Source organism: Camellia sinensis, chromosome 2, assembly GCF_055761805.1.
Source record: "Camellia sinensis isolate YWXY chromosome 2, ASM5576180v1, whole genome shotgun sequence".
Lineage (NCBI taxonomy): Eukaryota > Viridiplantae > Streptophyta > Magnoliopsida > Ericales > Theaceae > Camellia > Camellia sinensis.
In genome coordinates this window covers 198,568,470-198,582,444 of record NC_138962.1, presented here as the reverse complement: position 1 = coordinate 198,582,444, position 13,975 = coordinate 198,568,470, and the positions used below count along the sequence as shown (strand labels likewise).

Genomic DNA, 13,975 nt, shown 5'->3' with positions numbered 1-13,975 from the left:
CCAACCAACTCAAGGCCTCACTGCACCAAGTGGTCTAGGAGGTTTGTTAGCTTATTGCTCCAATTACAAATATTACTCCATCGATTCAAATTTTAAATATTTTACTCAACCAAATGCACAAAACAATTCCAAAGCCTAATTGTCAAACAATTTGAAACCAAACAATCAAAATATTTTTAACTTAAAACAGTCAAAAGTGAGTTTTTTATTCTTGGATTTCCCAAAGAGAGCTTAATAAACCCTAATAAATATAGATATTCTTGAAATCTATATCATCAAAAATTTACACCTGAATAGTATATCTGACCAGGCTTCCATCCCACCGGAATAACATTGGTAGCCACCACAGTCTTGCCGGAAGATGACGTAATGCGGAAAGAGAGGGGACCGGGCACGGCGGCGTTGAGTTTCCAAACAGCACCAAATGACTGTTGCATTGGAAGCCAGCTGCCTGAGGCACCGTTTTGGAGTTCAACTCTGGAGAGATCACCATCTCCATTTTCATACTCAATTGCTGTAGCAAAATAGAAAGGGTTTGATCCACTATCTACCCTAAATGCCAAGTTAAAACCAGTGTAGTGACATGGAACCCTGCAATATTTATATATGGTCATTCCATAATCAAGTATTATTAAAATTGGACCAAACTTAATAATAATAATGATAATAATAATAATAATAAAAGGACTTCTCTTCTTGTTTTTTTCAGAGGTGAAATACTTGATAAGTCCTACATAAAAAGGTTCAGATCATTAATACAAATTCTGTGGTGGGCATACAAAGGCCCAACAACAATTCTCTCCCTTTTCTTATTTCTCCATTTAAAAAGCCACCACTCTTCTTATGCCAAGTGGATGATTTTCTTATTTGTTTATATGTTTTTTTTTTCTTATTTCTTTATTTTAAAACAATATAAAAGACCTTATCTCTACTTGTGTCAAATGGATGATTTTTTTTATTTCTTTATTTAAAACAAAATTATATAGTGAAGAGACTATAATTTGAACCCAAGACCTTCGCTTCGGTAAAAAAACAAAACTCCTATTACTTGAGCAGCATAATATATATATAAATCAAAATTAAAATTTATAATTTACAAATTTAATAACACATTTATCAAGTGGGTACACACCCACTAGTATAAATATATTATAACCTTTGATACTGAATCTACACTTTGCCAACATTGCGCAATTCATCTTCTCGACCACGAATAGCCATTGCTCCAAAAGCAGCCCCACTTAGATCAAATTGATATGCGCCGCAACTACCAGGGCACAAATCACTTATAGTTACCGTTACTGGATACCTTGAGCATGCTGGATTTGATGTACATTTCACCTATATATATGTTTTCAAAACCATATGCTTATTAGATAGCATCAATTATTAGGCCTAGTTTGGGAAGACTAAATAAGTGCACTTTTTGATTTTTTTTGTATTATGTGTAGAAAAAGTAGAGAGGAGATGTTGATTGATGTGACCCAAAAAAGATAAAAAGATGAAATAAGTGCACTTTTTTGGGAGTATCCAAACTAGGCCTTAATGTATGAAAACAATGAAAACGCTATTTTTCAACAATATTAACGGGGAAGGATTGTCCTTGATCCATTGTTTTACTAGAGGGTGCTGATGTTGACGTCTATGGAGCTACTACGGGTTCTATTGCAACAATTTGAATTGTGTATTTTGTTTTGTTTTGTGTGTTGATCATTGGTGGAAAAACTTAAATTCATTTGATATTCATAACAATATGATTTTATCATATTTATTTTTAGAAAAATAGATGACAAGTATAATTTTGAGCATTGTCCATTAGGGTAAATTAGAAATACAATTCTTGAAATTTACTCAAAACACTAATTGCTCTCTAAGATTCTAAAAATCATAAATGCCCATTGTCAGAATTTTTTATTTAACAAAATAAAAACCATTCAATGTGTTTGGTTTCAATTTTCTAAAGATTGAATTTTTTGTTATTCGTGTGTTTTTTGTTTTTAGTGAATATTTTTAAAATTTTAAATATTTTTTTTAAAACTTTTTCAGATGTATTTTACTTAGATGTATTTAAAAAGTAAAATATTTTAAAAAAAATATTTTAAAAAAATCAATAAATACACAAGAGTACGAAAAAAATGTATTGAATTTTCATATTTTTTATTTTTGGTATTTAGTGAATCGTCTAAAGATTTTTTTTTCAGAAATATTATACTTTTTAAGTGTATTTATGTTAGGTACATCTAAAAATTTTTAAAAAAATGCTTAAAATATTAAAAATAAAATCAGTAAAAAGAAAAAAAAAAACACGAAAATAAAAAAAATTCAATTTTCTAAAAAGTGAATCCTAAAAATCTAAACCAAATAAGCTGATTAATTTTCTAACTTTTATATAACAATGAAATTACTAGAATTGTTAATTGAAAAATATTTCTGAAATCATTAAAAATTGATTGATTTAATAATTTATTAAAATTATAAGGTTATTTGTTATGCAATTTAGAAATTTGATGAGCCGATATGTAATTTTTAGAATTATAAGGGACAATCTATATTTTAAATAAATTTTGGGATATGTATTTGTAATTTATCTTGAATGAGTTACATGAAAAATATTACAAGATAAACGGTTCAAATAGTTGAAATGAGACATATAGTAGATCTCAACAGTGGATTAGAGAGAAATTGTTCACATATTAATAAGAGTAATATTAGGAATATAAAAACCAAATACAAAATGGGACACAACTCTCTCACAAGAGTGGATCCCACTTGTAGGTTCCACACATATGTAGGCCCTTTCGTTATAAAAGACCTATATCATATTTTGTATTTGATTTCTGTACTGATAGACTTACCCTACTAATAATAGAAATAAAATGCATTAAAGAAAAGTTGTGCCACCTGATAACATGTACCACATCCTATGCCTGATTCGAATAGAGCATCGCCTCCAGCTGATACCATTTTATAGAATGGAGCGTTTCCAAGAACATCGGTGTATCCACAAGCACCCCCTACATTCCAAATATGAGTGTCAAACCACTACAAGAACTTACACATTTGTCGATCACTTTTGCCGACCAAAAAAATTTTGGTCGCAAAAAAATGACATTTGTCGACCAAAATATTAATTAGTCGCGAATGATCGTTATTTTTGGCGACCAAAATGAGTTGGTCGCAGAAGGTCACATTTTGGCGACCAAAAATGAGTTAGTCGTAGAAATTGGTATGTTTTGGCGACCAACTTCAAATTTGGTCGCGGAAGGTTACATTTTGGCGACCAAAAAAAGTTAGTCGCCAAAATTGTATTTTTAGCGACTAATATTTTAGTCGCCGTTGATTGAGATTGGCGACTAAAAAAGTTTGTCGGCGATGGTACCTTTTCTACGACTAATCTGGTCATTTGGTCGCGAAAAGTTTTGGAGGGAAATTTGAAACATAGAGGGGGAAATGAAAATTTTTTGCGACAAAAAAAAATTTGGTCGCCATTTATAAAACGACGTCGTTTTGTACCCACTTTCCCTAAAAATTTGGTCGCCATTTCTAAGTGTTGCCATTTATAAACCCTAAACCCCTGCCCGTTCCAGCTCTCTCTCTCTCTTTCTCTCTCTCTCTCTCTCTCTCTAATGGAGAATGGGGATGAGTGGTTGGTCCCCAAATAAGCTACAACACATTCTCTTCTGCTTCTCCATCACCATTATTTCTCTCTCCTCGCTTCCCTAACTCACTATTCCTTCCTCCGCCGTCGGACCATCTGGTTCGGATCCATCGTCTCCCTCTCCGCCGGCACTGCCAAAGAGGTCGCCGACGAGCTTGGCTTCTTCAAGTCGGCCGGAGCCTCCGCCAAAGACGCTGTTGCTGATCTCCTCGGCATTCTTCTCGCTGTGCTTGTTCTTTCTCTCACCAAATCACTCTCTCTGCGGATCAAACCTGATCAATCTGGTCAAATTCGAGGGGTCGAGATAGTTTGATCGATGGCTTGGGTTCCAGTTTGTGCGATCGAGCATTTTGGAGTGATCAGGTTAGTCTGTATACAGTTGTCTGTTTGGTTTATGAGAAGATGATATACAAACAGAATTTTCTTACAAAAGTGAAGATTTGAAACTTGAAATAGGATCTATTGAAGTTAAATACATAATAGGAACAACTCATTACTTATATCAGTTTGTTTTTAAATTTGTTTGTACAGTATTACTCCCAAAAAAAAAAATGAACCTTGGAATTGCTATTTGTAACGCCCCAACCCTTTACACGTCATCAATATTGTCCGCTTTGGGTCACGCCCGCACGGATTTGTTCTTCCCAGTGGGTCACCTATCCTAGAACTACTCCAGCCTAAGCACGCTTAACTGGGGAGTTCTAATAGGGATTTCACCACTTGGGAAAAGGCCTCAATGCTATATAAGGGTCTAGGTTTTTACTTTTATAGCCCAGGAACTCCCCCTCCATTCCCGATGTGGGACACCGGGGCCTTACAATCCACCCCCTATAAGGCTGCACGTCCCCGTGCAGTAACCTGCCAGCTCGCAAGCCCGCCCACATGCACCGAGAGACGCCAGGGGCCCACACTCGGTACTCCGGAGAGTCGGCTCTGATACCACTTGTAACGCCCCAACCCTTTACACGTCATCGATATTGTTCGCTTTGGGTCACGCCCGCACAGATTTGTTCTTCCCAGTGGGTCACCCATCCTAGAACTACTCCAGCCCAAGCACGCTTAACTGGGGAGTTCTAATAGGGATTTCACCACTTGGGAAAAGGCCTCGATGCTATATAAGGGTCTAGGTTTTTACTTTTATAGCCCAGGAATTCGCCCTACATTCCCGATGTGGGACACGGGGGCCTTACACTATTGGATTCAAAATTTTCATTTTCAAGCTAATTTTAAGAAAAAAAAAATGAATGGCTATTGGAATGAATTAGCCATTAATTTTCAATAGCAATTTCAGTAGAAGAAATGAAAAAAGGGCTATTGGATTCAAAAATTTCATTTTTCAGATTACATCAATTTGTTTAGTAAGTTCGTCTATTGATTTAGAAATTAGCTTGGGGATTTGCATATTCTCTTCAACTTATTCTACTATTTATAAATAAGTTCATTGGTTTTGAAATCAAATTACTCTAAAAGAAAGAATTTTAAAAGAAAAATCACAAAGGAAATGAGCAAAACTTAATGTGGTTGAAAAAATAATCTGATAGAATTAATTCATATATATTGTCTGGTGATTGCAGCAGGCAAGCCATGGAAAAATATCGAAGGAGCTGGTTAATCGGCTAATGAGTATTCTTGGTCACATGATGCAGTTGAGGACATTAAAGGTATCTCTTTTGAATGAGAATAATTTATTAATAACTGTTGCTTCATTTTCTTGTTGATGTTAACTCGCTCCCAAGGTTAGTTTATTTAGCTGGGTGAAGGCTTGGGTAGTGATCATGATAGTTAGCATGAAGAAAATAGGGAGTTTCTTTGAAAATCTATTAGGATGGTTCCGAAAAATGTCGTGAATAATTGCTGGGAACAACTTAAAAATGAACTTGATTTCTTTTTGATGATTGATAAAATTTTATTAAGAAAGAGAAGATAACAAATGGAGAAGTATGGGCAAGATATGTAGAATGGAGGAAAACATAACTATTGTTTGATAACTGAAGAATTCCAAGAAAGATTAATCTTCTTCAAGTGATGCAGAATGGAGGAAAAACAGAACTATGGTTTGTTAACAGGAGAATTCCAAGAAAGATTAATCTTTTTTAACAACGGCATTGATGATAATAAATTTCTCAACTCAAAAATAAGAGGCTTTTTTTTTTGAATATAGAAAAATAAAATTCCTTGTTGGAGATTCATCTCTCCTCTGTGAACGACAAAAAATTGTTTTTGGTGCTAAATACCAAAGTCTTTTCTTATCCCAAACTCCAACCCGACAGACATTACACAAACAAATTGAAAACTCAATTTATGCTATGCTTAAACCCAAAAGGAGAAAACAGAGATCAAATTTGATCTTGCAAGGAAAAAGGTGGTTTGTCAAGTCTGCCTTCATGCCCTTTAAACATCTTGGGATAAACCATTTTTAACTTATTGAGCGAAAATGTTGAATTTTTTATTCCTTGTCACTATCCCACTGAAAAAAGCAAGCACTTAGTTCAGTAACGTACTATTTAAGCAATTTTATTTTTGGTTCAGAAATTTTCTAAATTGAGTCATTTGGTTAGAGGATTGTCGTCTAAGTGGTGTCACAATAATAATTGCACCAAGCAGAACCATAGTTGCATGGATTGTGATTCACAGGCATATATATGTTCTCTGGGCAGTTGATGTTTATTACATGCATGTCTCTGTTGAGTCTTTTCCGCCCCAGAAATGGAAGTTTTTGAGTTATTTCTCTTCCTTCTTTTTTAGTTTAGTGACAGTTCATCAAAACAATTGTCAAAAATTGCTAGATCGAGCACATGACGTGCATAATTTTAAGTCCAAGAGTAGGTTGTATCTTCTGCAACATTTATACTACTAAACCTCCTCCTTTTAGTGATTTCGTGATTGAAAAGAGTGTTCATATTATGGGAAGTTTCCCTTCCAACATGTGACTACATTTGACTTACATACAGGTAAACATCGACTTAAGGACTTTCATATGACAACATCTGACGTGAAGAACAGGTAAACACCGACTTAAAAGACTTCGACTATCTTCTGTCTTCTCTTTCCTGTGTGTTGAACATATATTAGTTCTTTTTCCAGTAGCTAGGAAATGCCTCCAAGGCTGGTTTAGGAGTGAATGAGCTAAGCTATCTTATTCAGATTCTGATAGTTTTTGTGACATTTTGGCGGATGTTCATGATTATGCACATCCACTGATCATTCTCATCATCCATGGTTTTACTATTGATTTGCATTCTTTTAATGTTGGGACATAGGTTTTAAGTTGAGATATCTATCAAATGTGGTTATACTGTCATTATACTGGTTGTCAGTATACTGTCATTATGTTGGGACATAGGTTTTAAGTTTAGATATCTATCAAAAGCCTCCAAGGTTGGCTGTCATTATATTGGCTGGTTAAAATCATTTGATAAATCTAGCAGAACTCCTAAGTTTATTGTCTTGTTACATGACTAGGTGACCAAGAATTTGAAAGATATTCAAGGACCTGCCTTAGCTATTGTTCTTGAACGACTGAAGCACTTCTGGGGCTTTTCAAGGTATGTTGTAGTGAAGTTTGTTGAGGTTTTATTATCTTTGTTCGGTAGTGCTGTTTCATAGTGACATAATTTTTCTTTGTTCCCAGAAACATTTGTAGTGGCTAAAACAATATCGATGGGGCCATCATTGAAAAGTGGATCAAAAGTTGGAAAAAGTGGATCAAAAGTTCACGAACCAGACGAGCACCCTCCCCAACATATTTCTTAACAAGTTCACGAAGCTAAATTGTACAAGACTACTTGGCAGTATAAGCATTTTTGGGCGGATTAAATTATTTTTGGATGAATGTGTATCGATAACAAATATTAGTAGTTTTATTTGTTGATAGCTGCGCATGGATAACAAATAGTTATGTTTCAAATTGTTATGCTAGATGGAAGTGACTTGTGAATGAAAACTTAGAATAGTTGTATTGTGTCGGATGTTAATGATTTATGTATTGCGTCGAATGTTAATGATTTAGTTAATTTGAATGATGCTTTAAAATTATAGGTTTATTATGGATTAAATGTTTTATTAGGAATTACAGGTGTATTGTTTTCTTGCTTTGGCGACCAATTTATTAGTCGCGACATCCAAAATAATTTTTTTTCGAAAAAAGTGACAATTGCCGACCAAGAGTTTTGGTCGCAAAAAATACATCTATTGCCGACCAAAACAGCTCTTGGTCGTGGAAACTCACTTTTGCTGACCAAAAGTTTTGGTCGCGAAAAGTAACAAATAGCAAACAAATTTTTTGGTCGTGGAATGTCACAATTGGCGACCAAACTTTTTGGTCGTTGAATGTGATAATTGCCGACTAAATTTTTTGGTCGCGAAATGTGTCAATTGGCGACTAAGATATTTGGTTGGGAAAATGTCACTTTTCGCGACCAAAGTGTTTTAGCAACAAAATGAATTAGTCGCAGTAATTAAATATTTAGCAACCAAAAATTTAGTCGGCAAATCCAACTTTTGCCGACCAACACCAATTTTGGTCGCGAATTACTTTTGCCGACCCTCAATTGGCGACCAAAGTAGCGACCAAAAAAATTGGTGGCGGATAACTTTTGCCGACCAAAAATAGACTTTTAGCGACCAATTTTTTTGTTGCCAAAAGTGTTAATTCTTGTAGTGAACGTTACAACAAATATGAGTCTTAAAAATCAAACATTTTGATCTGAAAAAGCAAAAATTTTATTTTAAAAGACAGTTAAGAACTGATTTCTATCGTCATGAGAATAATCGTTAAAAGATCGTCCCAAAAAGTCCAAAACAAGGCTTTTAACGACAAAATTTTGAGAATATCACTAATAAATAGACTTTTAGGGAAAAAATAATTTGGTCTCAAAATGATTTATTTTTTGAGACAAAATTTGGTCCCAAAATGATAATAATTCATCACTAATGCCTAATTTTTGTTATTAAAAATATAGTAACGGCACTTTTCGGGAAAAAAAAAATATTTGGTCCTTAAAAAAATAATTTTATTCCTAAATTTTGATCTCTAAAACTTTAATTTTTTATAGTGAAAAGTTATGACACCCTAATCAAAAAATAACATTAATTAATTAATTAAATATATATATATATATATATACATGTGTAGATTTTCTCTAATAATTTAAAATATTTAATGAATTACAAGAAATCAGCTTTTTAGGGACAAATTTATTCCGTCCCTAAAAGTGTAATATTTGTTAGGAAAAACTTTAGCCAACCAATTTCCTTTGTCGCAAAGTTTGTCCCAAATGGCCCGTCCGGAAAAGTCAAAAAATGACTTTTAGAGACAAAATTTGCATTTGTCACTATAAATAGACTTTTAGAGACAAAAATATATGGTTGCAAAAATTTTTGATTTTGAGACAACCAAAATTTGTCTCTAAAAGTCTAATTATTATAGGGTAACAAAATTAATTTTTGAGACAACAAAAATTGGAAAGTTTAGTTTTTGAGACAAATGAAATTAATTTTTTAGACAACAGAAATTGGCCTCTAAAAGTTCAATTTTTGAGACAAGTTTTAGTTTTTGGGACAAATGAAAATGGTGTGTAAAGGTTATAATTTTTTTAAGACAACTAAAATTGGTCTCTAACAGTTTGATAATTTTTTATTTTTTTTTGGCTTTCTGATTTTGTAACAATTATTCTAAAAATACCAGTTTGAACATCAACTTATATTCCTTGCTTCATTTCTCAACAACCAAACATAAAATATTAAACATATCACCAGATCATATGTTCATCTCCAAATTAAAATTCAACTACACAAAAAAAAAATGCTCATCACATTCAAAGAGGCTTAATCAAAAGATATTTCAATAACAAACAAAGATTATGCTTTGATTCATTAGTATGTAATATCTTGATTGTATATCATAAAACTGACAGAAATTTCAAAAGTATCATTTCCAATTTATAAGGCCAGTGCCATAAACATTGTTTGTAGCATTCAACTATTTAATGAACAGATTGTACTTGGAGTTATATCTACCTACATAACAAAACAACTCAACTTATCACATCTTCTTCTCAAGGGATTCGTTGAAATGGCATTCAAAATCTAACAGAGAGCTCCCAAGCTTCAAATCGAGGCAAGCTTTCAGAACCTGCATAGAGTGGGCCAAACTCTCAAATAGATGAGCAATTCAAGAGTTAACAAAAATTAAACTAAAATCGAACCCTGCACAAAAAAACAATTACTAATAATTAATCATTTAACCACTCTTCTTACCAAAAAACAAAAAACCCCATCATTCCTTCAAACTCACTATTTTCTTTTGATATAAATTAGATTCATTTACGCTACTAAGGGAAGAAAATATTCGAAAGATTTAAGTCCACAGAAACTCTTCCTATGAGCTTCTTTTTCTCGGGTGCAAAAAGTGCTAATTTGGGTATGTAATGACAAGGGACTATTAGTCCTTCGAATTCTATATCCGGGAACTATCAATCCCTGGATTTGTAATCCTATAAACGTGGGTATAGAGTACAATATATACACACACAATAGGACAACTGAGCATTTTCTACCACTTACGCCCCTTGATCACTAACAATTCTACGTGTCGTTTCAGTAGTTAAGATTTCAAAGAGGTCATACTTTTGTCCATTCCATTTGGTGCCATATCAAGAAAATCTTATTACCAGCTATTGCATGCCAATGACCTCAAATTGTTAAGTTGCAAAAGGAATGTCCTTGAACTAGATATTTAAACAAATGAAATGGAAAATTTCAAATTAAAGCAAGAAGTGCTTTAAAAACTAGCTCTTGCTCTAGCTTCTCTCTCAAAATCTTAAGATCTGCTGCTTGAATCCCTTTTGAACTGACTAATACAAAGATAATGGGATAGGTACAATGCAGTAGCAACATGATAGTTCTTAAAAAAAACAGTACTAGAGGTGTAACAAAGAAGAAGTTGGTCCGTTCCTACTGACCAAAAAGTAAAATAGTGGAGGACAATAGACAAAAGTGGACTGCTTTCTTGATTATGTCAAATCGTATGCAAGACTACCCTCTCTGACGTAGATATCTCAATAACGAAACCTATAATTTCATCTCCTTGTGTTGGTGCTTATTATTAAGCTTATAACAATGGCCTAGCTTGACTAGATGAAGATAGCATTATTTGGCAATCTACATGGACACCAAATCTTATCTGCCCCTGGTTTCATATGATCACGAGCATACAAGATAAATTCCCTCACCCCATCAATGTATTGAGGTGACCTTCTATTATGAAGTTGCATCTAACTCCTATCCATGGTGCAAAAGAACTAAAGAAGAAAAAGAGGAAGAAAAAAAAAAACTTAAAAAATAGGATATACTAAAAATAGCAAATATGATGCTACAATTTTCGACTCTAATAAAACAAGCGAATCAAAATAAATTTAACAATGCAATCAATCGAATTGCCATCTACATTTCCAAACAACACAAATATAATCAACTTAAACAAATCAGGATTAGATCAGACCATATCACCAAAGCAAAAGAAACATGAGATTAAGCATCAATATAGGGATTCTACGAATTCTTCATACACAACTTTTCCGAATACAAATGTCAACTCAAAAAGCTACTTCCTACTTTCTTACACAAACACCCAAACCATGTAGTACTATCCTCTACTTCTTTGCTATGGAAAATCTAACCAAAATTACAAATTCTTACATGATTCATATCCACAAATGCATCTAATTCATGTTGTGAGGTTCTGTGCTAGGGTTGTGATTACTATCATTTTATGAGAGCTAAATCCAAGAAGATGCATGTATAAATCAACAATATGTGAAGAGCATATAAATATTAATACAAAGAAGAATAAATTACAAGCTCAGTTCCCTTGGTTCCTTTTAACCAAAAGCTGGTAGGTGGCATTGTAACAAGAAGGCAACCATAAAACCAATTTCAAAGTGGGGTAACAAAAACCATAATCATTTTTAAACTCTCCCTACCTGAAAGAGGAGCAAGCATGCATGAAAAGTGCAAAACCATGCTAACAAGCTTTCAATACTCAAATAAAAATAAAGAACTAACTAGCAGTACAGGAAAACACAATCACCAGAAAAATGCAATTACACAATAAATTGCAAATCTCAAAGTCCTTCATCATGATTTCAGTAACCTCACAAGTAGTTTACTCCAATTGTAAAGAATGAACCGTAAATCCTAAGTTTAACCTTGACATTGTATTTGACATAAATTATTACCCATAATTTGCAGGAAATGAGTTTAACCTTTAAGTGAAATTGTTCCATAATTCTAGAGGTTAACAGATTATAGGTACTACATTCAACCACTCATAATTCCATTTTCCCGTTGAATGTGAAATTGTTCCCCTCACTCCATCATGGCTTCACATTAACAGAGCATCGGTTGGATGATCTATGATGGACTGAGGCCTAGACTGGATATGATCCTCATCATTACATGAATGAAATAAGAGATTTCCATGGTCTGTAAATGTAGTAAATGTAGATTGACAAGAAATTGAACAACAATTTAAATATAGGCGATTCAGAAATATGATAGTCGATTATCAAATAATAAGTTGATAATATATGGTACCTGATCGGAATCGCTACCGAAGATTCGCCGAGAAATCAGAGAATCAAGGAGAGATGAGGCGGCAACGGAGCGATCCAGATGTCGAATCGGTAGAGAAGAGATGCATGAATCGGTAGAGAAGATATACATGAAAAGAAATTAGGTATTTGAGAAAGAAGGAGAGAGGGGAAGAAAGTGAGTGATGAAACCTTTTTTTTTTTTTTCGATAGTCCCCGATTATTGAGTTCATAAATTAATATATAAAATATAATAATATATGACTTGGGTTTATTAGGGACCAATTAAAATTGTAGGGATATGATTTGGGTTTATTAGGAACTAATTAAAATTGTAGGAAAAAGTGATGGGTTTATTAGGGACAAACTAAAATTGTAGGAAAAAGTGATTGATCCTTTTACAACCAAATAAATTTGTCTAGAAAATGTAATAATATGATTAAATATAATTTTTTAAAAATTCTTTCATTTTGTCTTTAAATGTATAATTTTTACAAACAAATTATTTTTGTCCCTAAAAATTTGTTTTTAAAACCTTAATTTTCTTATAGTGTAGTGACTAATAATTTAACATGATATGATAATATATAATCAATTATGTATTCTGGTAGTCAAACTATCTAGATGAAGACTTCTTAGAGAGGATGCCTCCATTTGGGAAATGGATTATATGTTCTGTCTTAAAATGGATTTTACTATGTTTGAATCTTGAATTTAAGAAATAAAATAAAATAAAATAAGAAAAGATGAAAGATGTGAATATAAAATGAAGTAAAAGAAGCCAACATTTCCCCTTTTGGTTAGATTAGGAAGAAAGAAAAAAAAAATAGATATTAAAAAAGTTTCTAATTTGCTTATTCATCCATAGTATAAGTATGCATATATAAAGTATTTTTTATTTTATTTTTTAAAATTTCCCTTACATTTTCATTTGTTTTGTCAAATCCAAGATCCAAAAAATTTCGTAAGTTAATTAAATTCAAGCCACCTCCAAATACGTCCTAAAAGTTTCAAATCTTGAAAACAGTTGCCTAGCAACTGCAAAAAGCTTTTGATTGAGTTTGATCCAAGTTTCAGTCAAAATAAAGTAAAAAAAATAAAAAATAAAACTTAATTGCACGTGTTGATCCTATTTATGTTACTTGTGACATTGTGCCATACTAATATATTCTCTATAAATAAATTTTTAACGAGTAACAAATAATAAATAAATAAACAATTTATGAAAAAGAGTCTAATCAAGTATAAAAGCGCATCAAAGATATGAATAATAAAATTATAAATTACAACAACTTAAAAAATTTATCAAAACTAAACAAAATAATATTTGGCAACAACAATGAGATAGCCAAAAGAAACGCCTACATCTTTGGAGAGCTTGTGAAACTCTAGTCAAATATATATATATATGTAGATGTACAAGTTGAGCATATGTAAGTAGAGGCTCAAGTTAAACAAAATAATATGTAATATCTATCTATATATTAAAAACATCAAAAATGAATTTTTCTCTCTCTTTAGATCATCTCTAACGGTTCATCAAACCCAGTATCAAATTTAAAATTTGGTAAAAAAGTTACTGTTTAGTGCTCCAACGGTTGCACCAAATCGATATCAAAATGAGATTTCACCAAACAATTTATCAAACTGAGGACAGAAAGCAGATTTCATCAAAACACTGTTCGTGATCAATGGAGGGAGGAACCGGTCAACTAGCTGGTTGCCC

The 13,975-nt window shown here is 32.8% G+C and overlaps 1 long non-coding RNA gene and 1 pseudogene across 1 annotated transcript; one reads left to right on the top strand and one right to left on the bottom strand.

Moving 5' to 3' along the window:
* Positions 1-275: 275 nt before the first annotated feature.
* On the bottom strand, positions 276-3,060 carry LOC114274350 (expansin-B15-like; annotated as a pseudogene).
* Positions 3,061-5,088: 2,028 nt separating this feature from the next.
* On the top strand, positions 5,089-7,282 carry LOC145819784 (uncharacterized). Its single transcript, XR_014360558.1, has 3 exons — positions 5,089-5,319; positions 6,610-6,661; positions 7,121-7,282. It is a non-coding gene; the product is annotated as an uncharacterized LOC145819784 (long non-coding RNA).
* The last annotated feature ends 6,693 nt before the right edge of the window (positions 7,283-13,975 follow it).